The following is a 24153-nucleotide window of genomic DNA, read 5'->3' as shown; positions in this document are numbered from 1 at the left end:
TAAATTTGATTGTTGTAGCTTTCGCTGGTATGACAATTGCCGCCGCGGAGCTACTTGGAAGGACAGATCCATCAGTGTAAATATGCGTTGAATCACGGTAATTCTCGTACAAATGTAGTAGCGTGAGCTGTCTAAGGGCTGGCGATGATAGATCAGCTTTTTTCGAGATACCAGGTATTGTGAGGTTGATTTTTGGCTGAGCGAGGCACCATGGAGGAATCGAAGGTCTCGCAGCCGGGGTGAAACAAGCTGGCAATGATTCATCATGTGCGGTTATCATCCGGCTGAAAGATGTGTGTGGTCTGTCCGCTGTTAGGGAGGCCAAGTGGTGACGAGGAGTCCTGGTCAGATGCCTTATATGGGTCCTGAGTACTTCAATTTCCATGTGGGTCCTGACAAGGTGATCTCCAGCGATTGCTATCGTAGCCACTGTTGAAGCACTCTGAGGCAGGCCTAGACAGATCCGGAGCACTTGACCCTGAAGACTTCGTATTGTGCGTAGATTTGTTTTACCTGTGTTGTTTATTGCTGGCAAGCTGTATCGCAGAAATCCTAGGAAAAGCACCCTGTACAGTTGCAACATCGCACCTGGCGACATTCCCCAGGTCTTGCCAGCGAAAAACTTGAAGAGGTGACAGATGCCTGTCAACCGTTTTTTCACGTATGATACGTGTGGGCTCCATGACAAGTCCCTGTCGATTATGACACCTAGGAACTTGTACGATCGGACCCGTCGTATTATTTGGCCATTTATCGTTACATTGTAGTTGGCCATGGGTTTGCGCGTAAATGGCACTAGTGCGCATTTCTCTGAGGAAACTTCCAGGCCTCGATTACGAAGGTAGAGAACAGTTTGTGTGGTGGCTCTCTGAATTCTCGCTCGCAACTGTAGGCGTGTTACTGCAGACGTCCATATGCAGATGTCATCCGCGTACATTGATAGCATGACTGCAGTTGGCACGTGCTCAGGGAGAGCAATTAGTGTTAGATTAAATAACACAGGGCTAAGTACACCGCCCTGGGGGACGCCGCGGTAGCTATATTGTAGACAAGTATGGCCTTCTTCGGTGCTTACAAAAAAAAAAAGGATCGCATGGATAAATAACTCCGTATCCATTTAAACATCCGACCACCCACTCCTACCTCTGCGAGAGCAGAGAGGAGACATTTAATTAGGTTAGCGCTAGCGATAAGTGCTAAGTTAGTGATAAGGGCTGACACTGTTCATATGCTTCATTTGAAACGTCAAAACAATCCTTCTTGAAGAACGTTTAATTTTGTGTGATTATTCTCGAGAGAGAGAGAGAGACAAAAGAGAAGGAAAGACAGGGAGGTTAGCCAGTGTACTTACCGGCTGGCTACCCTCTGCTGGGGAAAGGGGTAAAGAAAATAAAAGGAGAAAGAAGAGAAAAAAAACGACAAAAATCCACGCAGAAACACGATGTTACGCGCAACAGTCAAAGGCGGTCGCACAATTCACATGTCCTTAAGAACTTGAGCAAGGCCCTTAAGGCCTTGAGTGCCGAAACCCGTCTGGACCAGTGTCCTAGAACTTTCTCTTCTGTGAAGGAGCGATCGTCCAGTTTATCGAGCGCGGTCACGAGCACTTTTCTTGGCACATTGCAACGTGGACAGTCACAGAGGAGGTGCGCGATCGTCTCTTCGCAGCCGCAGGTGCCGCAAGCAGGGCTGTCGGCCATTCCCATGCGGAAGGAATAGGAGTTCGTGAATGGCACGCCGAGCCACAGGCGGCACAGAAGTGTTGCTTCCACTCGTGGCAACCCTGGCGGAAGACGGAGTTGCAAACTTGGATCCAATCTGTGAAGACGTATGTTCGTGAATTAACTGGTGTTGCACAGAGTTTTCGTAAGCTCGTGTGCGAGGGAGCGAAGACTTGTGGCTGCATCTATTCTTGACAGCGGTATGGGTATAATATGGGCACCATCGTGGGCCGACCGGGCAGCGTCATCCGCACTGTTATTTCCCGAAATTGCGCTGTGACCCGGTATCCACTGGTAGATGATGATGTGCCGCTTGTCGATTGCGTATTGGTGGAGTAGTCGGATGTCTGCGACTAATTGCACATTAGGTCCGTGATTGAGAGGACAGCAGACACTGGAGAGCTGCTTTTGAATCACAAAAGATGCACCATGAATGTGGTGATTTGGGACCAATAAACGCTAGAGCAGCACGGATAGCTGCGAGTCCAGCCGCCGTCGATGATGTAACGTGAGACGTCTTGAATTTGATGGTGACAGATTGAGCGGGAATTACCACTGTTCCAGCTGAACTTTTAAAGGAGACAGAACCGTTCGTGTAAACGTGGGTGCGTTCATTGTGTTTGTCATGTAGGAAAGAAAGCACGGTTTGTTTGAGGGCGAAAGATGACATCATCAAATTTAAAATTAAAATTACATTAAGGGGTTTAACGTGCCAGAACCCCGATCTTATTATGAAATACGTCCTAGTGGGGAACCCCAGAGAGTTTTCATCGGCTGAGCTTCTTTAACGGGCCCCCAATGCGCGGGACACGGGCGTTCTTGAATCTGACATTGGAAAGGCTGGAAAGTCGCCCGCTGGTTTCTTTCAGCCTATCACCATACATTTTTCTACGTTACGTTGGCGATTGTTTTTGCGTAATCAAGCGCCATGCTTTGGAAACTTTCACCACGCATCTAAACAATCAAGCAGATCCCATCCAGTTCACGGTTGAGATGGAGGCAGACCAGAAATTGCCCTTGTTGGTAACAAACGACAATGGTGCGCTTTCTTTCAATGTTTTTAGAAAGAGTACACAGACTGGTCGGTACCTGAATTTTTTGTCTGTCAATCATGACGCTCGCAAGAGGTCAGCAGTTGCCTCCCTGTTGAGACGTGCGAGCCGGATTCGCACGAAACCTGATGTCCTAACTTCCGATGTGCGGACAATCCAGAAAGGAGATATTCGGTGAGCGGATACTCTCCTGCGTTCATGAATCCTGTGGAACACCGTTTGTTTAACTGTTTCCAGCCTACCAGGGCCCGCTCGAAGAAACGCGCTTCCAATCCTTACGTGCCCGGGATAAGCGAGACCTTGTCACCCGCACTGCATATATATGACGTTGAGGGGGTTCACGTTCCTGCGCACAAACGGACGCATGTGCTCGTTGGTGGGAAGAAAAAGCTGCCAAAGGAAGCGCTTTCTGCCTTTGTGCAGGAGATCTCCTGTGCAAATTGCGATTGCATCTACATCGGGGAGACGGGCAACCTTAAACAGCGGCTGCGCCAACGTCGAAACGACGCGAATAAGAAAAAAACTGGCTTCAAATGCTTTGGCAGAGCACGCAGCAACGACTAAGCACAATATTTGCTGTATGAAGTCTAGTTTAATAGGTCGGGAAACGAACTGGAAGTCAAGCGTCTACCTGTAGTCCTTCGCGATACAATTAGCACGACGCACACTCACTCTAAACTATGGAACCCTCCCTACATCTTACGCGTGGTGCTTTCAACATTAAAGAACGTATTTAAATGGGAATTTCGGCCTTTTCGCCCCATTGTGAACGAGGCTGCTATATGAAGCTTCACTTAGTCGGTGTACGTCTTTCTTTTATCATGTTTCATCCCAACCAGACGGGCTTCCGTAGAACTCTCGATTACAAGAGCCATACGTGAATATTTTGGGAAATATTTACATAGATAAGTAGAAAAAATACCTATCAAGAAATGGCTAAGGCAAGGAAAGACAATATCTCCAATGCAATTCACTGCATGCTTAGAAGTATTAAAGCTATTATACCACAAAAGCTTAGGAGTGAGGATGAACGGTGAATATCTCATCAACCTTGCGTTTACAGGTGACGTTGTTCTATTTAGCAACGCCGCAACAAATCATTGGGGATGTTGAGCGAGACAGTGCAAAAATGGGTTTGAAGATAAATATGCCGAAGACAAAGGTACTGCTCAATAGACTGGCAAATGAACAAGAATTAATGGTCGCCACTCAGTCTCTAGTGTCGGTGCAGGAGCATGTTTATCTATGTCGATGGCTCAGCGGGGACCCTGATTATGGAAAAGAAATTTACGGAAGAATAAGATTGGGTTGGAGTGCATACGGCAAGCATTACCCAATATTTACTGGGAGCTCACCATTGTCATTGAAAAGAAAAAGTGCACTCATTGCACTCTACCCATGCTATCATATGGGGCAGAAAATTGAGACGTGAACAAGAACAAAGGCTCCCTGGTTCCCTTTCTTCTCGTTCATTATCTAACGACGGTCTCGGATCCAGCAACATTGGTACCTTCAGGTAGCAGGAGTGGTCTTATGGACCAGTTGCTTCCACCCCCCTAAAAAAAAAATATATCCCAAACTCGTGACGCTTGTGGCAGAAAGTATGTTCCACATCCGCCACCAAGGTCTGTCAGCGGTGGCGCTAGCTCCCAGGGTTAGTTATGGTAGTAAAAACATAAATATCACAGCTAGTGCATGGGAAAATGGCGCTGCAGTAGCTCGCTTGGTAAGCGCATTGCACGTATAATGCGAAGACGCGGGATCGTATCCGACCTGCGGCCAGTTGGTTTTTTTCATCCATATTCATTTCCTTTAATTTATAATTGCTGTAATACAATTAGATACGTGAAATATCCCCTATGTTGTCCTTGGTGTCCTTTGTGATGGCTCATATATATATACCACTACTTATTGTACGACACGGAAGGGCGTGAGTGGTGGTGATAAAGTTGTGGTTTATATTTGTACCGCATAATGGAAACTTGGGCAGCTCTGTTTCGCGTTCCTGTGCACAAGTGGCCTTCATTCATTACGCCACAAAATGAATCGCTTCTAGTTGTGGCATATCTACAACGGTTATCGGCTTCTCGTATGGCACGATTCAGATAGCCCGTTGAGGCCAATCGCATGCGTGTCAATGTTGAAACAATCTATCGATAGGTATAATTACTTTTGTATTTACTATATGTGGAGCCACACTGTACTGTACGCGTCTCTGATAAAAGTAATCCCTAGGAAATAATTTAAATGACACAACCACCCTATTTTCAAGGAGTTTCAAACGGATCTCGTCAAGCACCCGGTATATACTGATGCGAAATTTTACTTGTGGTACCCGTTGCGGAGAGAAGGCTGAAAAGCATGTGGTCCCGTAGTAGTGACTGTGAAAAAATACAGCCGCAAAATTGTGAACAGCTTAATTAACTTTTTATTGGGCGAGCCAGTGCCTACATAAACTGGCGACACTCAAAGCACAACAACAACGGAAAACACAGTGGGTGATCATAGAAAATTTGATAAGCGGGTCAAGCATATCGGCTTTTATGCAGGACTCGTCGAAGGTTCCAGTGTAATCACTGGCACCCGCATTTTCCCAGAAACTACCACACAATTCGTGTCGCGCATACAAGCTTATAATACCATGTTCGGCGAGGGCATACACAACAGATAGCATGAACGGTAAAATTAGCGTAAGTTCCAAATCATGCAGGCGCGTCTTGCACTGAGCGATAACGTTTAAGGCTTGTTATCCGGTTAGCAGCGGTCACCGGAGAAAGATAAACAAGCACGCGTGTCAATATCGTGTTAAAAATTCAGCAATTCGCTAGAATTATTCGTAGTCTTTATCGCCTTCTGCATTTACCAATTTAGGCTTGATTCAAAGTTTAGGTCGAGTAGAACAGAAAGAGCGTGGTAAATAGAACCGCAAGAAGGTCTCAGGTCACAATAGGAAGGTCAGACAAGTTCATGCGCTAACCATCTTTCCCGTGGAGGCTGAACGACTGCAGTGCCCAGGATCCTCTAGTTAATTTCGTGCGAAACTTTATCTGTCAGTCTATGGAAGACTAAAACATGTGCAAGTTCCTCGCCATTGAATTTCTGGTTTCATTACCCCAAAAAAGTTGTCCACGAGTATCATAATCCGGTCAAAAAAATCGGGCATTGCCACTCAGACCACCGAAATTTCGAATATACCAATATTGTTACTGTTAATACCGTTAAGTATTGAACTTATTAAACTGGGAAGGCTTAGCAGTAAAGATCGACGGCGAATATCTCAGCAGCCTTCAATTTTCCGATGACATTGTTCTATTCAGCAACACTGCAGACGAGTTGCAACAAATTATGGAGGATTTTAACAGAGAGAGCGTAGGAATGACGTTGAAGTTTAATATGCAGAAGAAAGATAATGATGACTAGCCGGGCAAGAGAACAAGAATTCAGGATCGCCAGTCAGCCTCTAGAGTCGGTGAAGGAATACGTTTACCTAGGTCAATTGATAACAGGAAACCCTGATCATGAGAAGGAAATCCATAGAAGAATAAAAATGGGTTGAATCGCATACGGCAGACATTGTCAGCTCCTGACTGGAAGCTTGCCACTATCATTGAAAAGGAAGATGTGCAATCAGTGCGTTTTACCGGTGCTGACTTATGGGGCAGATCTTGGAGACTGAAAAAAAGCTTGAGAACAATTTAAGGACAGCGCAAAGAGCGATGGAAGAAGAACGCCAGCCATAACTTCAGGAGACAGAGGGAGCAGTTTGGAGAATATAGACAATATTCTAAATGACATTAAGAGAAAAAAATGGCACTGGGCAGGTCATGTAATGCGCAGATTAGATAACCGTTGGACCATTAGGGTGACAGAATGGGTACCAAGGGAAGGGAAGCCCAGTAGAGGACAGCAGAAGACTAGGTGGTGCGACGAAATTGGGAAATTTGCGGATGCTAGTTGGAATCGGTTGGCGCAGGACAGGGGTAATGGGAGATCGCAGGGACAGGGGTTTGTCCTGCAGTGGACACAAAATAGGCTGATGGTGATAATGATGAATGCTGTTGCAACAATACTTGAGTTTGTGAAAATGAAAAAAATGGTAACGTATTGTCGGACACGTGGCAATAATGTAAGAATAAGGGGTGATGATTTTTAAGATTTACGAAATCTAAAAACATCGTCTGTAGCAGATGCCGCGATGTTTTGTCCTTGAGCTGGATTATTTCAAGATGCAGACACTACTAGCGCAAGAAAACGAAGCGCGTAATCAACTAATTAACAAATTTTCATTAATGAATTTTATAATTAATTACCTTACGGCTCATATTGCATATTTCCGGATGTATCTACCTAATGTGAACATCCAGGATGACACCAGTTTTGAGATATTATTTCTAAAGTGCAGGACGAAATACATCGGCGTTCCAGTTACTTTTGTGCTTGGATGCATTAAAGAGCATTTTGTTAAAAAAAATATAAGACAGTGCACTTTTAGTGTGAGCGTGATGGCGCATATCTCAAAACTGGCATCATTCTGGAAATTCATTTGAAATGGTTACGCCTTGCAAACTCCACGGCTACAATTCTGAAATTTCAATATGTGCCGCAAAGTTCAGAGGGTAATTCGTGATTTTTGTTCATTAGTGGAATAGGTGTTTCGTGTTCATGTGCAAATAATGTGTGCCTCTCTAAATAATCCAGCTTAAGTACAAGAGTTATGGTATCCCCAGCAAGCTCTTATTAAAGTTCACTCTGTATAGATAGAGGTTTACGAAGAACAAGGATAAAAACAATGTAAAAACATTCCTGCGCACCACAATCCCTTCTATGTTGTAGGGGACCCTGAAATTGCTAAAGCTCACATCGCTTGAACGTACACACGTGAGCAGAAGTATACGGACAAGGTAGTCCGCGATGAAGCTGGTTTTCTCCTCTGTCTGGGGAAAGTAGCTTAGAATTAGAGACTGCACTTCACACTTAGCAACGCGAAATTTCTAGTCACTTGTAGATTTCAGTTTATGCATGTTAATGACGAAAACATGAAATTTTTTGGTGATCCGGTGGCCCGTATACTTCTGTTCAAGGGTGTACACTGTATCAACATCAGATTCGCTCGATTCAATAAGCATTCACCAAAAGTTATAGTACCTAAGGATATTCTGTAATCACATTTAAAAGGCCCCTTCCGAAGCCCCATAGCAAATTTTGTTTACACGCGGGAAGTTGTTACGTGTCCTCTCGGGAGCGTTCTGCCGCAAAAATTTTTCAAATCGTATCATTAATAGCCGAGATATAAATATTGTAGTGCCGCCAACCAATGATTTCATCAGGCGAGTTCCACTGCCTAGCAAGACGCTGTCTCTACTCGTCCCGTCTAGCCTACGCAAGCGAAATTCCTTCCCTGCGTTCTTCCATACTGTAAATCGAGGATCGCGTGACGCATACGTCACAGGCCCCGCCTTCATTTTCTTTGTCCTTGCTTTGTTTTCGGCGCTACGCACTTCCACCGACGGCGTCGCGCGCGAGCTGATGTCTCGTTCGTGCAGCGCACAATTTTGCGCGCTGTGGACGAGGAAACATGACAAGCGATATAATTCAGTGCTACACGAATACTCAGGTAGAACAAGCGGATCGCAGAGCATGATCAGGCGCTGGAACACGGTAGAAAATTGCATAGTTTTGGTACCTGCGCACGTGACCGCATGACCGTGGGAACCAGCAGAACAAGCATCTCTCTTGCTTCGGTGCGAAGTAAAAGAAAAAAAACACGCAGACATTCCTTTGTATGTTTGATTATTTATCTAAACTTCAGTTCGTCAATTCAAGCCACAGATCGCACAGATAACACATGTTGTCTTCAATAATTCGCGAAGTCACGTGTCACCACGAGTGACGTCACACTGAGGACACGACTACGTGTCCTCAGTTCTCAGTCCTCGCAGCCGGCACGACTGCGTCGCCGTCCGGCTTGGAGCGCGGCGGCCGCGAGGAGAAGAAAAAACGGCGTTCGGTTTGAAATTTCAGATCTTTCCGCGTCGCGTAGCGATGTAATACATTGCAAAAACGATCATCATCGCACAATATATGCTCTACGCTTGTCAGCTCAACATACCCAGACCAGGTGTGGGGCTCTTTAATAAAATTTGTAAAATGATCCCTGCAAAAGGAGATGAATAAGTTTTTAATTACCAATTGGCGGTATAAAAGCTTTAAATGCGTTATATTTACATGGCTTCAACCCAAAGAAGGGACTGCTTCAGGAAAAAAACTCCGAATACTGCATTACGAGTAACATGCGGGCATCATCCGAGACGACAAGAGGACATCAATCTACAGTGACTCGATATCAGCTGTTAGGGCATTTGCCAAAGGAACCATATCCGAGCTGGCCCTAGGGATACTAGGCAGCAAGGAGATCAAGCCACACACATTGATCTGGTTTCCAGTCCACATGGGACAGATCGACGGAGCCCCGCCCAACCTCAATGAGTCGGCACACGGAGCTGCGCGAGGGACCATCAACCGCGTAGCTACCGGGCAGCGTGACGCTGGGGGTACTGACAATCGGGACTCTCCTTCCTCGTACACCGAAATTACTAAGCACTTTTACTTCACTCGGAGGATCTACCCCCTCCCACATTGTAAACTCAATAGAGCTCAGGCTTTGACACTAAGACACAGACGGGGGCACACCCAAACCCCCTACTTCTTCACACGATGTATCCCGAAATTCAGAAAACAAATGCATGTGCACTATGCAATGACTTAGCGAACTTACCTCACATGCTCTGGCGATGTTCCGCGTTACGCGGCGAAGAAAGCAGCACTTCTTCACGCTTGGATGCGGTCCTACACAGCCCAAACCTCGAAGAACAGTTATGGGCTGTCCAACGGGCCCGCGATGCAGCGGAGAGGCTCGGCCTCCCTGCCCGGACATGGGAGCGGCCCACTGCGCGCTAGTGCGCGCCCCAAAGCACCCTTATATAGTTTGTCATCCATCCATCCATCCATCATCCGAGACCACATGAAATTCGAATAGCATGAGTCTTAAATGAGCTGACTCGGTGTGGTGTGCTTTCCTTCGGCGTCGAACAAAAACCGTTGATTTTTTATTTGGTATTGGCGTAATTAATCGTTTGGGATAATTGATCGTAATCTGAAATTTTTATGTACCATTTAGCACATAAACAGCCGCAATATTGCCTCCATTTATTTACTTCTAGAGAGGTTCCACCAGCTCTTTGCAACTTTTGGATCTGCTTCTGTATGTTCTCTTGTGTATCCTGCTGTCGCATTATTATTAGATATTGCTTGACTTATCGATATAAGATTTTACTGGACATTGCGCCCTCATCATTATGATTATGTCGCCCTTGCCGTATCGTCAAATATTTCGTTAATGTTTCTTTTCCTTCAACTTGTAGTGCCTGTAACAAAGCAAGACAGGGAACGAACGAACTATTGGACGAATGAACAAAGGAACGGCCCCTATTTGAGCCGTTTGGCATTTTTGTACCTGCGGCTCTAAGAACACCTAGTGTAGCTCCGACAAGGCTGAACGCTTTTGAGAAGGCGCAGCGCTGCCGACAGGCGCCGCCGGAACTTGCTCTGACGGGTTCACGCCGATGACGCCGCTGAGACAGGAAGGATGGTGAGCTTTACCTTTGACCTATGCGTCTATGGCGTAGCGTCCGCAGCTGCAAATGTCAGAGAGTGTGCCTAGCTGGAAGCGGAAGATGGTATGGTATGCCGCACGTGCACGCATGCGGAAGTGATAAAGTGACGCTGCTAAAAAAAAAAAAAAAGGAAAGCGAAGACAGGTACACGGAAACAGAAGAAACAAAAACAAAAGCTAAGCTGGAAATGAAGCATGCGCACGTGTAACATTCGACGCACTTCGTTCGGCGGATGTTTGCCGGCGTTGCTGGAAATTGAAAATACTATTCAAGTTAAAGGAATCGACAGATTTCTAGTGCGATCTTGTGGGAGAACATTGGTTCAGTACTTGAGTATCGCGGCTAATGTAGGCACCGCCGCACGTTTCAGATAGAGTCACACCGTAAATGAACACGGACAGACAATCAAGTATTACAAACTAGCTCGAGACAATTAAAAGAGTATACTGTGCTTTCTCGCTTGTAATCAAGCAACATTGCATTGGCACGAGCTTATGATTGCAGAAGAACTACGAGGTTGAAGTGTTTCACAGCATATATATATCACCCTAAACCAGATACATGGTGAACTGAATACATACAAACGCGACATTATGCATTAATACGAAGGCACTACATGTTTGCATAATTATTACACATAGCTCGCACTAAAAAACACAAAGAATACAGACGAAACACGAGCGCTGACTTACGACTAAACGTTTATTGCATTTTAACACCCATATGAATAAGAAAAAAAAAGCTCCGATTTCAACTTTATGAAATTACTCTTAGTGGGAACACTTTTTGCGACCCTGCTCTTATTCATGTCATTTAACAGCATGGCCTTTATTGCATAAACTGATCGTATTTAATGATGCGCTTGTTAACGCATGAATATTGCTGCAGACGCATGGCTGTAAGTCATACTATCCTTCCTCGTGTAATGCCTTTTCGCGAAACGACCATGCCTGTATCGCATAAAGGTAGATAGGTGATAAGTAAATTCACTAAGTCTTTCCTGACGTTGACGTTTTGAATAGTTGCGTTATGATAACAATCACAATCTTAACTCTACCTCTGCTCGCGTGCACACTGTGATTCGTCAGCGCGCCCTGAGCACTTCATTTGTCTGTTCTGAGGTGCACAATTGCCAAGTCATCCCTGCGACTCCATGTCGCATCTTCGGGCGCCTTTGCCCTCACACGTTACCGAGTGGCGTGACCGGATGGGGCGTATTCACACCTTCGGTGGGTCCGAACTAGACCCTTCATCATTTTTACCCTGATGCCGAAAATCTCTTGCCGACGACGACGACGCTTCAAGATCCTTTTCAATGTAGCCTTACGGAAAGAATACACACCACCTAAATAAGACTCGCCACGTGACAACACAACAGGAGCGAGATGATGCAACGCAGCCCCGTCACCCGACACCGCGATCCAACTGCAAGACCAACGTCGTGGAGGCGCTTGTTGACGTGTAACAGGCAGTACTCTAATGGACACGGGAGCCTACTCCGTCATTAGAGGACCCCCGCCAATGATTTAAAGCATGTTCAGCAAAATCCTGATAGCTGGAGATCACCTTATAACCCCTACTGGGATCTACATGGCCACGTTGACAGTTCACGGCTGGACTTACCTTGCGATCTTCGTTATCCTGCAGCAATGCTCGTGGGATGTAATGCTCTGCACACATTAGCTAAGTCAGCACAGCGCAGTCATTGACCTAAGCTTCATGTCAATACGCTGTCCATGGATCACGCCATTACCAGTGACTCCGCTAGCTCAATGATGTCACTGAATAGGTCACTCAAAGAACCACCAACAAGGTCAGTTGGATTGCTACCACCCATTTAACCTCTTACCGACATTTCCGGCAGTTTGCGGTGTACTTATTGGGGCCCTTTAAGATACCTACATCCGGGAATTAGTGGAACGTTGTGGCTGCCGACTACCATACCCGCTACGCTGAAGCGAAATTCCTGTCCAAAGGTAGTGCGGCCCAAGTGGCGAAATTTGTCACCGCGAAAATCCTGCTACGACATGGTGCCACAAAAGTCTTAATCACCGACAAAGGAGCTGCTTTTACAGCGATGCCTACCAGAACGCTTCTGCAATACAGCCAAATAAATAATTGGAGGACAATTGCCGACCACGCACTGCAAGGAAAGTGACCTTACGGAACGTCTAAACGTGACCCTCACTGACATGTTAGCAATGTGCGTCAACGTTGAGCACAATGCGTGGAATGCCATTCTTTTGTACATAGCATTTACATGCAACTCGGAAGTAAAGAAAACTACGGAGGTGATACCACTCTAGCTGGTTCATGGAAGCAACCCCGCGAACCCGCCTGACTCCAGGCTTCCGAAAGACAACCTTGACATGGACACCTATCTGCAGCGCGCCCAGGATGCCCGACAGCTGGCGGGCCAGGGCATTGTAGCTTTGTCAAGTCGCGTTAAAGTAGCTTTTTACAGCGAAAGCTGTTAAGACTAACCTTCAGTAGTTTTTTCGGCGTCCGGAAACAAAAGCGGACTTAGCGATTTCTAACAAACCTATACGAATGCAGTGCGGCAGGGCAGATGTCAAAATGCCAAGCAGATTAGAACGCTCGCCGTGAACAATAGCGCGACGTCAATGTTATCGCAGCATATAAGCCGGAGAGGTATCGACGCTAAAAACAACTGTGTTATCGATGGAGCGGAAACGTGTAGTTCGCACGCCCGAAGAACAACATGCGTACGAGGAGCGCCCGAGGGAACAGCAACGAGAATGTAAATGGCACTGGCGCGAAGCGACCACCGACGAAGAACGTTCCCGATATGGTGAACGAAAATGACAATCACGAGCCCAGGTACCTCCGAACGAGCAACGACGCCATACTCGCAACGTAAAAAATGATAGCCATTCCACTCTGTGTAGATGGGATGACAGCGAATGCACTTTGCTTTTCCTTCGAGAGCTATGACTGTCGTCAGTTTTCGCTGCCATTCTATCTTCATAGATTCGAATGGACATCATTTTTCCGCATCTCGTCAGCGATGCGGTGCATTACATGCCTGAAAGAATAAAAGAATAAAAAGGCGAAATACTAAGCTACACAATACCATCATGAGGCATGCGGCAAAGAAAGAGTCCGTTTTACTTTGACAGCCTGTGATTGTGTAACGTGCACTTAAATCAGAGTACAGGTGCGTTTTTACATTTCTTCCGTCGAAATGGCGCAGCCCCGATCAGGATAGAAACCGCGACCTCGAGCAACGTTATAGCCACAACGCTGCAGCAGCAGGTACCAAAGTGTGGATTTGATGCAAGGCCACGTCCATACTGTCGTCTAGACGCTGCGGTGCTTTCATGTGGCTTGTCGGCTGCACACCTTACGTCGTTTGTCCGCTTGACAAATTGGCACGGTGTTAATTTTTTTTTTAGAAATAGTAGCAACGTGCCGTAGCGTACGTTGTATACAAATTGATCCAGTTTGTCCGCAACTGCTTCAAAATTAAATTGTGGGGTTTTACGTGCCAAAACCACTTTCTGATTGTGAGGCACGCCGTGGTGGAGAACTCCGGAAATTTCGACCACCTGGGGTTCTTTAACGTGCACCTAAATTTAAGCACAAGGGTGTTTTCGCCTTTCGCCCCCATCGAAATGCGGCCACCATGGCCGGGATTCGATCCCGCGACCTCATGCTCAGCAGCCCAACACCATAGCCACTGCGCAACCACGGCGGGTGTCCGCAACTGCTGCCATCTGTAATAGTACCCCGCAGGGGCGTCTGCGTCAGCAGGCGTTTGGTGTGTTGCGACACCACGTACCCGAGCACACGAGGGTTGGACCCTCCCGCGTGTAGCCGTGCGCGGCTTAGCCGTGTCTGGGGAAAGGGGGATCCAGGGAGGTTGAGCCGATGCTGGGTGTTTGGACCTTTAAGGCCCCCCGGCGGAGGCAACACACCTCTTCGGCCTCGGCTTCACATAGACGGTACCTCCAGGCTGACCCACCTGGAGGAAATCGGCAGTCGCCTTTTCCTGTCCTCCTCTCCATTCTTCGTCTTTCTCTCCCACTTTTCCATCTTTCCTGTCTTCTCTTCACTTCTAATTACTTCCGTATTTCCAGGCGGCAAGGGTTAACCTTGTGTAATATATCGAGTCTTGGGTATATATATATTAGGTTATAGTGAACGCTGGCGTACGCAGAATAGAATTTTTCTAATCCTGTGACGTCCCCAGGTTGGGCTCCGAGGTGGGCGGCTGACATTCCTTCCGAATACAGTAATCCTATATATGGCTTCAAATTTCCCCACACTCCCTGATTGCTCCCTGAAGAGGGGGCGCACCGATGAAACCTTCAACTTTCTCTTCAAACCAAAAGAAATATTTCCCAAGTACCACGTAATACATAGTCAACACGAAACGAAGACAGTCCGTACAATATCCCTGTTTGTGGTCGCAAAATGCCTGACAGACGCAATCGGTTCTGGTTACAAAGTAACTAAGATGGGAAGCGGCGACCTTCTTCTGGAAGTGCGTGACAAGCTCCAATACAGCAAACTGACGAAACTTGTTGCGTTTGGTGACATTCCTGTATCTGTGGGCCCCCACCGGTCTATGAACACTGTGCGTGGTGTCATTTCTGATGACGACCTCCTTGATCTTAGGGAGAGCGAGCTGTTGGAAGGATGGCAAGACCAAAACGTGGTAAAGGTGCAACGAATTAAGTTAAGGCGTGACGACAAGGAAATTCCAACAAAGCATCTAATAATAACATTTGGAACAAGTGAACTACCTGATTCATTAGAGACAGGATATTGTAAACTACGCGTACGACCGTACATTCCCAATCCGCGCCGATGCTTCAAGTGTCAGCGTTTTGGGCATGGGTCTCAGAGCTGCCGAGGGCGTGCCACTTGTGCAAAATGTGCATCTAAAGACCACTCTTCAGACAACTGTTCTTCCACAACCCACTGCGCTAACTGTGACGGAGACCACCCCGCCTATTCGCGATCGTGCCCGTCATGGAAGAAAGAAAAACAAATAATCGAACTGAAGGTAAAACTAAACATCTCTTTTCCAGAGGCGCGCAAGCGTTTTAGTGTCAACAACCAATCGAATCCGTCCTACAGTGATGTGACACGCCGGGGGGCAGCGCCACATCTTCTGGCGGCCGCGCAAGTCACACGGAGTGTGACGGCGGTTACGCCATCAGCCCCCCTGGCGGGAGCAGTCACTGCTCTTCCGCACCCTACCACGAAGGGCCAGCAGACTTCCGTGCCTGCTGGTCCCAGGGCCACTGCTCGTGCAGACAGGCCCGAAAAACCCCCGCGCGTGCCCGCTGAGCGGGCGTCATCCAGCGCCTCTGACGAGGCGATGGATGTCACAAAAACTTCTCTGGCGTCTCAGACGCCGAAGGAACGGCGTGACTCCCTGGAGCGCGCCAAGAAAAAAGAAATACCCCGCATCAAGGGGCCTGGAAAGGTCCCTTGAGCCAACCTAATTGATCTCTTGACACACACCATAAAACACTTCTAATATGGACACACAGATAATGCATTGGAATGTGAGAGGTTTATTACATAATCTTGATGATATTAAGGAACTCCTGCGCAGGTTTAATCCAAGGGTGCTGTGTGTGCAAGAGACACACCTCAATCCTTCACATACTAACTTTCTCAAACAATATGCCATTTACCGCAAAGATCGCAGTGACGCTCTCGCCTCGTCAGGCGGTGTTGCTATTATAGTTGATAAGAGTATCGCCTGCCAACATTTACATCTGCAAACGTCCCTTGAGGCAGTGGCAATCAGAGCCGTGCTATTTGATAAGTTAGTAACAGTTAGCTCTCTGTACATCCCTCCATGCCATAAACTTTCCACAATAGAATTCCAGAGCTTTATCGCAGAACTCCCCGAACCTTACATGGTAGTAGGTGATTTAAACGCACATAACACCCTCTGGGGAGATTCTCGTTGTGATACGAGAGTGCGCTTATTAGAAAAGTTTCTTTTATCCTCCAATGCATGCTTACTAAACAAAAAAGAACCCACATTCTACAGCGTGGCTAACAAAACGTTCTCATCCATTGACTTAAGTATAACATCAAGTACACTAGTTCCATACCTGGAGTGGGACGTGATTAAAAATCCATATGGGAGTGACCATCTCCCAATTATCCTAAGATTAACAAAAGGCGATAAGTGTTCCCCACATCTGCCACGTTGGAAGGTCGACTGTGCTGACTGGAAACGGTACAGAGAGCTCACACATTTGACCTGGGATGAGATCTGTACTCTCTCAATCGATGATATAGTATCTTATTTGACGGCATTTATAACTGATGCTGCACCAATATGTATCCCTCAAACGAATGGATCACCCTCTAAACGGCGTATTCCTTGGTGGAATGAGCAGTGTAAGGAAGCCCGCAAAAATCAAAATAAGGCTTGGAGTCGCCTTCGCGACTGCCCAACTACCGAGAACTTGATTAGCTTCAAGAAAATAAAATCGTAAGGTAGAAGAACGCGCCGCCTTGCCAAAAGGGAAAGCTGGCAAAAATACATCTCTAGTATTAATTCTTATACAGACGAGGGAAAAGCCTGGAACAGGGTAAACAAAATAAAAGGCCGCGAAACTCATCCTCTACCATTAGTAAATACACAAGGAGACACACTCATTGACCAAGCCGACTCTCTAGGGTTACATTTTGAAAGGATTTCTAGCTCATCCCACTATTCAGACACATTTCTGAGATACCGGCAACAAGCGGAACGACTGCCTCTGAGTCGGAAAGGAAATAGCAACGAACCTTACAACCGCCCATTTAACATGGCGGAATTTCAGGCTGCGCTGAATGGCTCTAACAAGTCTGCTCCAGGAAGTGACAGAATATTGTATGTAATGATCAAATACCTGCACCCTGAGACCCACAAAACACTACTGTCACTCTTCAACTCTGTGTTCTCTGCCGGGTACATTCCATCCGCCTGGAAGGAAGCAATAATTGTTCCAATACTAAAAGACGGCAAGGACCCAACTTCAGTCAACAGCTATAGGCCTATAGCGTTGACAAGTTGCCTATGTAAACTCTTTGAAAAAATGGTTAACCGGCGTCTCCTTCATTTTCTTGAAAGTAACAAACTATTAGATCCCCTACAGTGTGGTTTCAGGGAAGGTAGATGCACAACTGATCACCTTGTCCGCATCGAGACGAATATTCGCGATGCTTTTGTACATAAGCAGTTCTTTTTGTCAGTATTTATTGACATGGAGAAGGCTTACGACACGACGTGGCGGTTCGGAATTCTCCGTGATCTGGCCGAAATGGGAGTCCGAGGTAATTTGCTGAATGTCATCCAAAGTTACCTGTCTAACCGCACGTTCCGCGTCAGAGTTGGTAATGTGCTATCTCGTCTATTTACACAGGAAACAGGTGTACCACAAGGTGGCGTGCTTAGCTGCACTCTATTCGTTATATAAATGAACTCACTTTATACTATCATACCACGTACAATGTTTTATTCTGTGTATGTAGATGACGTACAAATAGGTTTTAAATCATGGAGTCTTTCCATCTGTGAGCGACATGTGCAGCTTGGGCTAAACAAATTGTCAATGTGGGCTGACGAGAATGGGTTTAAATTAAACCCGCAAAAAAGCACGTGTGTTCTCTTTTCGAACAAAAGAGGTATATTACCTGAACCCGCTATTTATCTTAATCGACAACAGCTCCCAGTGAGCCATGAACATAAATTTTTGGGCCTCATATTAGACACTAAATTAACATTTATCCCCCACTTGAAATATCTTAAGGCGAAGTGCATGAAGACAATGAATCTTCTGAAGCTCTTGTCCCGTACATCCTGGGGAAGTGACAGAAGATGCCTTTTGAGCCTGTATAAAAGTCTGATAAGGTCACGCCTTGACTATGGTGCTATAGTGTATAGTTCTGCTACGCCTAGTGCCTTGAAGATGTAAGATTCGATTCACCACTTGGGTATCCGTCTTGCTACAGGTGCCTTCAGGACTAGTCCTGTAGAGAGCTTGTACGTTGAATCCAACGAATGGTCTCTTCATCTACAAAGAGCATATTTATCTTTCTCTTGCGCCTTGAAAGTTAAATCAGATATTCAGCATCCATGTCATTTTGGAATTAGCGACTTGTCCACTGCCAGGCTATTCCGTAACCGCCCAGCCATCAGGCCTCCTCTGTCCCTCCGAGTGGAAGCACTGTCAGAAGAAACAGGCGTCCCTTTTGTAGAAAATATCCTAATGGCTCCTATTAGTTTCCCACCGCCTTGGGAGTGGCAAACTATCCAATGTGACATATCTTTCCTAGAAATATCGAAACGAGCGCCTGAGGCTCACATAAAATCACATTTTCTTGAGCTAAAAGAGAAGTATTCCTGTGCTGAATTCTACACGGATGCTTCGAAGTCTGCTGATGGTGTTGCTTACGCAGCTCTTGGACCATCATTTTCAATATCTGGGACACTAAACCCACACAAAAACACTTCAGGCTCACAAACATCGCCAAGGATGTTCTCTTCACAGACTCGTTAAGTGTCGTGAGAGCACTAATTAGTTTACAAAAACATAAGAATTCCGTTTTGAATGAGCTGTATAACTTATTGTGCGCCCTATATATGTGCAATCAAGTGATTGTCATATGCTGGGTACCCGGTCACAAAGGTATAAAAGGGAACGAAGCAGCTGACGAAAGCGCTACATCCGTAACTTTTAGCGACAGAGATGGAAATATTCCCATCCCTGCGACAGACCTAAAGCCTTTTCTACGCCGTAAATTAAAGGGACCCTGAAACGATTTCGACGATTTTCTGCAAACGTACTGAGTCATTAGAGTAGGTCCTTCTGATCATTAATTGACACATCTAAGTGCTCCGCGTAACGCGTGTAATTTATTATAAGGTTTTAAAAATGCACATCGCTGCCGATCGGAGCACGCTGCTCGGCAGAATTTTAAGCCGCCCCTACCCATATGACGAAAATCACCCATATGACGTCAGTGGAGCGAGCTATCCGATTGGCTAACCAGGGCGCGTGATCGATATTTTTTCCAACTTTATGGTAAACAAATGATCTTCGTAATAGTTGGAATGTTAGTTCATTTGTTTTTATAAACAGAAAGTAACATAAAGAGAATGCACAAGAACGATTTTTCAATACAATTAAGCACTTCCGGCACACAGCAAGTGTCGTCTGCTTGTGTTACAACGTACTCCATTTTGACGAGAGCTCCGCGGTCAGAGTCGGTCTCAGTCTTTTCGCGAGCACTATGATTCGACTTTGTTGCTTTGTGGACTGCAAACGTAGCGACTGGCAATATGTCAAGCTGCGACATCGTGTCCCTCTGCAAGGCAGCATACGAGCGAGCTGGCTGCTGCGCATCGGACTGCTGCTACCCGATCGGCGCCAGGGTTTGCGCGTTTGTGGCCGTCACTTTACACCGGGAGATTACTAACGCAATAGCGTTTCGCGAGTCCGGTATTAGGGCAAATGCAAGCGCACGGGGACAGGGTCTGGCCGCTTGACTGTGCCGTAACGGGATGAGCCATGGGATCAGCAGAATCGCAAATGCGAATGGTCTGCACGGTGCAGCCACCTGGTGGCACAGAGCTCAACCATACACAGTAGCAGTAACGAAGTGTATTCTTCTTTGGCTGCTGGTGTGTATTTTTCGCAGGAGTGTAATCATCAACACTTTGTTTTTATAAATGTTTAAAATGTTTTACACTTGATTAGAGCAATATTAGAGCTTTGTTTGGCTGGTTAAGCGCTGCGCCAACAAGTGGCTGGACCGTGCAGACCGATCAGGCCGCACGTACGTCTACGCTAAAGTTCCTTCATCAGCTTGAGTTTATGCCTCCAGTCATTTGCCGAAATGACCAGCTTGCCTGTGGTTACCGGAATACCAGACACGTTCGGCGCTACGACAGAATGCTCGCAACGCAGGCTGCTTCGATAGCTCTCGCTTTGGGTCGACGGCCAAGGGGCTAGCGGAGAGGTTTCACGCGGGCGGGGGCGGGCTCCAAAACAACCGGAAGTGGACGATGTGACGTCGCATCGTGACGCGAAACCAGTGAAGGCGGCGCTTAGCCCCGATCGCTCGGCGAACGAGTTGAGGAGGAAAAGCATGACTAGGGAGGAGGGTAACTTCTAATCGCTTGTAGCTCCATTAATACGTAACGCTTCACTTAAATTGTGGTGTGAATGTTCTACTTAAGCTGTACCCTACGCGTCTACAAAATTTGTCCGAACCGTTTCAGGGGCCCTTTAAGGAATCATTGGCAAGGCAAGTGGGATACACAAGTAATGAATAAGCTTCACATAATAAAACCAAAACTGGGGAACTGGATCAGTGGGAAAACAGCACGTTACAAGGAAGTAATTCTTTGCCGACTAAGGATAGGCTACACATACGGTACTCACTCTTATCTCTTGATTGGAGGCGACCCCCCGACTTGTGGTAAGTGCGGCAAGAGTCTCACAGTACTCCATGTTCTTATTCAATGCCCTGCAATAGAAACAGAGAGGAAAAAGTATTTTCCTTCTGCATATCGTGAAAATACACCTCTTCACCCTGCATTTTTTCTTAGTGATGAACCGCTTTTTAACATGAAATTAGTCTTACAGTTTTTATTGGAAACAGATACTCTCAAAATCATTTGGACAGGAAATTTTTAGCACACGACTAACAGCCCTTCTAATAAAAGGGCTCTCTTGAGGTTCCACTATCACTGTTATGTGTTGCCTTGTTCCATCATGTTTTTTAACGAAACCCAATTGCCATCGTCCATGCCCTAATCAGTGTCATCATTTTAGTACCTATTTATTTTACGCCATTTACAGCGACAGTTTTTAGGCCTTTTTACAGCCATGTCACATTTACCATGACAAATCCACTATCCACTGCATTCAAATACATTGTTAAAATTACCTTTTGGCATGGCGCTCTTTGGTCATACTTGGCCCTTGCGCCATTAAACACCACATATCATCATCTGTAATAGTAGCGTTTCCTTGCCTCCCTATGCCGCCCATTCGCTTTCCCGCGCTCGCCTCATGTATGCGAGTTGCGAGTGAAGAGTGACAATGCTGTGGCGCGTCAGTTCTTCCCATTCTCTGCCTCCCCTCTCTACCTCGTTTCTAGCATCCTAACTACCTCCCTTCTGGACTGCTGCGCGTTAGTGAAAAGGTAAGTGCTGCACTTTCTGCAGTGCTTTGTGGCGGTGTCCCGAAAATAATAGCCGTCGAGAGGATATTCTGGCGACGCCTAGGGAGTCATTGTGGCGACGCGATGGGAAGGCCCAAACGAGATTCCTCCCATCACCTTTACTCTCTGACGCGCGCCTGCCATGTGCGTACACGCTTTGAATTACTTCCCCATGCGGCGATGGCGGCGGCGGCAGGAGCAGCAGCACTAGTAGTAGCGGTATCGTAATAGTAGTATGGTCGGTAGTACGGTAGCACTGTGGTAGGGGTAGTGGTGGTGGAAAAGTCGAAGGAAGTGGCAAAGAATGCTTCACCTTAAAGAGTTTCTAGAGATCCGTGGATGTCACAGTGATTTCAAATGGCAGTTCTTTACCTCCTTGCATCAGCCGCACAAAACGTGGTGAGTGGAATACCATGCGCTATCGTGTGTTGATAGCAGTCAGTCGCCCTCCCCAGTGCTTCTCTGAGTGACACGTGACTAGACAGACAAGTAAACTGGTATATATGTGGGATTGCATGCACGTAATATTGAATTTAGAGACGGCTTTACGCTGTTTTTTATGTTCAGAGGAAAAATGTGGGCGCCTCAGCCCAACTGCGGGCCTTAGCTACTTTGCCTAAGTGTAAATACTAATGTCAGCATATCCGCGAAAGATCTGTCGCCTCGGCAACTATGAACTTATGCACGCAGTATTAATTAGCAACGGCGAAATACTGGATGTGTCAGTCCACGTGAGAGAGAATCTAGATTTGCGAATCCTGCATACATTTCGGTAGTTTTTCATTGGGATTTTCATTAGGCTCACCAACCGCTGGTGCAGCCGCTTATTCACGCTGTCATAGAGTTTCTTGTTGTTCATGTAGTCCATCATCACGTGTCTCTGGAAGGTTCCGGGCCATTGCTTGGTGTAGTTAGTGCTTTTGAAGAACTTACGGGACAGCACTTCGTTGGCATGCTGGTTGTTAGATGGCATTACCTCGATAAACATCTGCTTGTCACAGTTATCTGCAGGCAATGGGGCTGAGCAATACCGCTCGCCATTGCTGTAGATGAAGAGGATGATGATGATCATGATCATCATAATGATCATAATAATAATCGTCATCATTATCACCAGCACCACCACCAGCAGCAGTCTATTTTATGTCCACTGCATGACGAGGGCCTTTCCCTGCGATCTCCAATTACAGCTGTCTTTTGCCAAATAATTAGGTCTTGCGTGCGAATTTCCTAATTTCATCACCCCACCTACTTTTCTGCCATCCTCGACTGCACTTCCCTTCTCTTGGCACCCATTCTGTAACTCCAATGGTCCACTGATTATCTGTCCTACGCATTACATGGCCTGCCCAGCTCCATTTTCTTTTCTCTTAATGTCAATTGTAATATCGGCTGTACCCGTTTTCTCTCTCATCCACACCGCTCTCTTCCTGTGTTTAAAGGGCCCCTCACCAGGTCTGGCCATCTTGAGCTGGCAACCACAGTGCATACATTGCCCGATAACGATCGTGTCGGCAACGTATTACATCGCTACACGCCGCGGAAAAATCTGAAATTTCAATCCCAACACCGTTTCCCTCTTCAATCACGGCCGCGCGCTCCGAGCCGGACGGTGACGTAATCGTGCCCCTGCACCTACGCAATCGTGTCCGCAGTGTCACGTCGCTCGTGGTGACACGTGACTTCGAGAATTATTCAAGACATCTGTGATTGGTGCGATGTGTTGCTTGAATTGACGAATTGAAGGTTAGAGAAATAATAAAACACACAAACTTTTACTTCGCACCGAAGCAAGAGACATGCAGTTCCGCTTCGTCTGCTGGTTCCCACGGTCGTACGGTGACATGCGCAGGTACAGAGACTATGCCATTTCTTACCGTGTTCCAGCACGTGAACATGCTCTGCGATCCGCTTGTTCTGCCTCAATATTCGTGTAGCACTGAATTATACCGCCAGTGATGTTTCCTTGTGCACAGCGCGCAAAATCGTGCGCTGCGTGAGTGAGACAAGAGGTCGCGCGCGGCGCGGCCTGTTTAGCCGTGAACAAGAACAGGGTCGCAAAAAGTGTTCCAAATAAGAGTAATTTCATGAAGTTGAAATGTGAGTTTTTTCTTATTTATATGGGTGTTCAAATGCAATAAACCTTTAGTCGTGAGTCAGCGCTCGTGTTTCGTCTGTATTCTTCGTCCGGGTTATTTAGTGCGCGCTATGTGTAATAATTATGCAAATATGTAGTGCCTTTGTATTGATGCATAATGTCGCGGTCATACTTTTGCAGTTCACCGTGTATTCACCGTTTAGAGCGATATAGGTATGCTGTGAAAAACTTCAACCTTGCGTTTCTTTTGCAATCCTTAAGCTCGTGCCATTGAAATGTTGCTTGATTACAAGTTAGAAAGCACAGTATGCTCTTTTAATTGTCTCGAGCTGGTTTGTAATACTTGATTGTCTGTCCGTGTTCATTTACGGTGTGACTCTATTTGAAACGTGCGGCGG

The sequence above is a fragment of the Dermacentor andersoni genome, chromosome 11 (assembly GCF_023375885.2).
Source record: "Dermacentor andersoni chromosome 11, qqDerAnde1_hic_scaffold, whole genome shotgun sequence".
NCBI classification, from domain to species: domain Eukaryota; kingdom Metazoa; phylum Arthropoda; class Arachnida; order Ixodida; family Ixodidae; genus Dermacentor; species Dermacentor andersoni.
The sequence above is the reverse complement of the archived record's forward strand: the minus strand, read 5'-3'. Positions refer to the sequence as shown.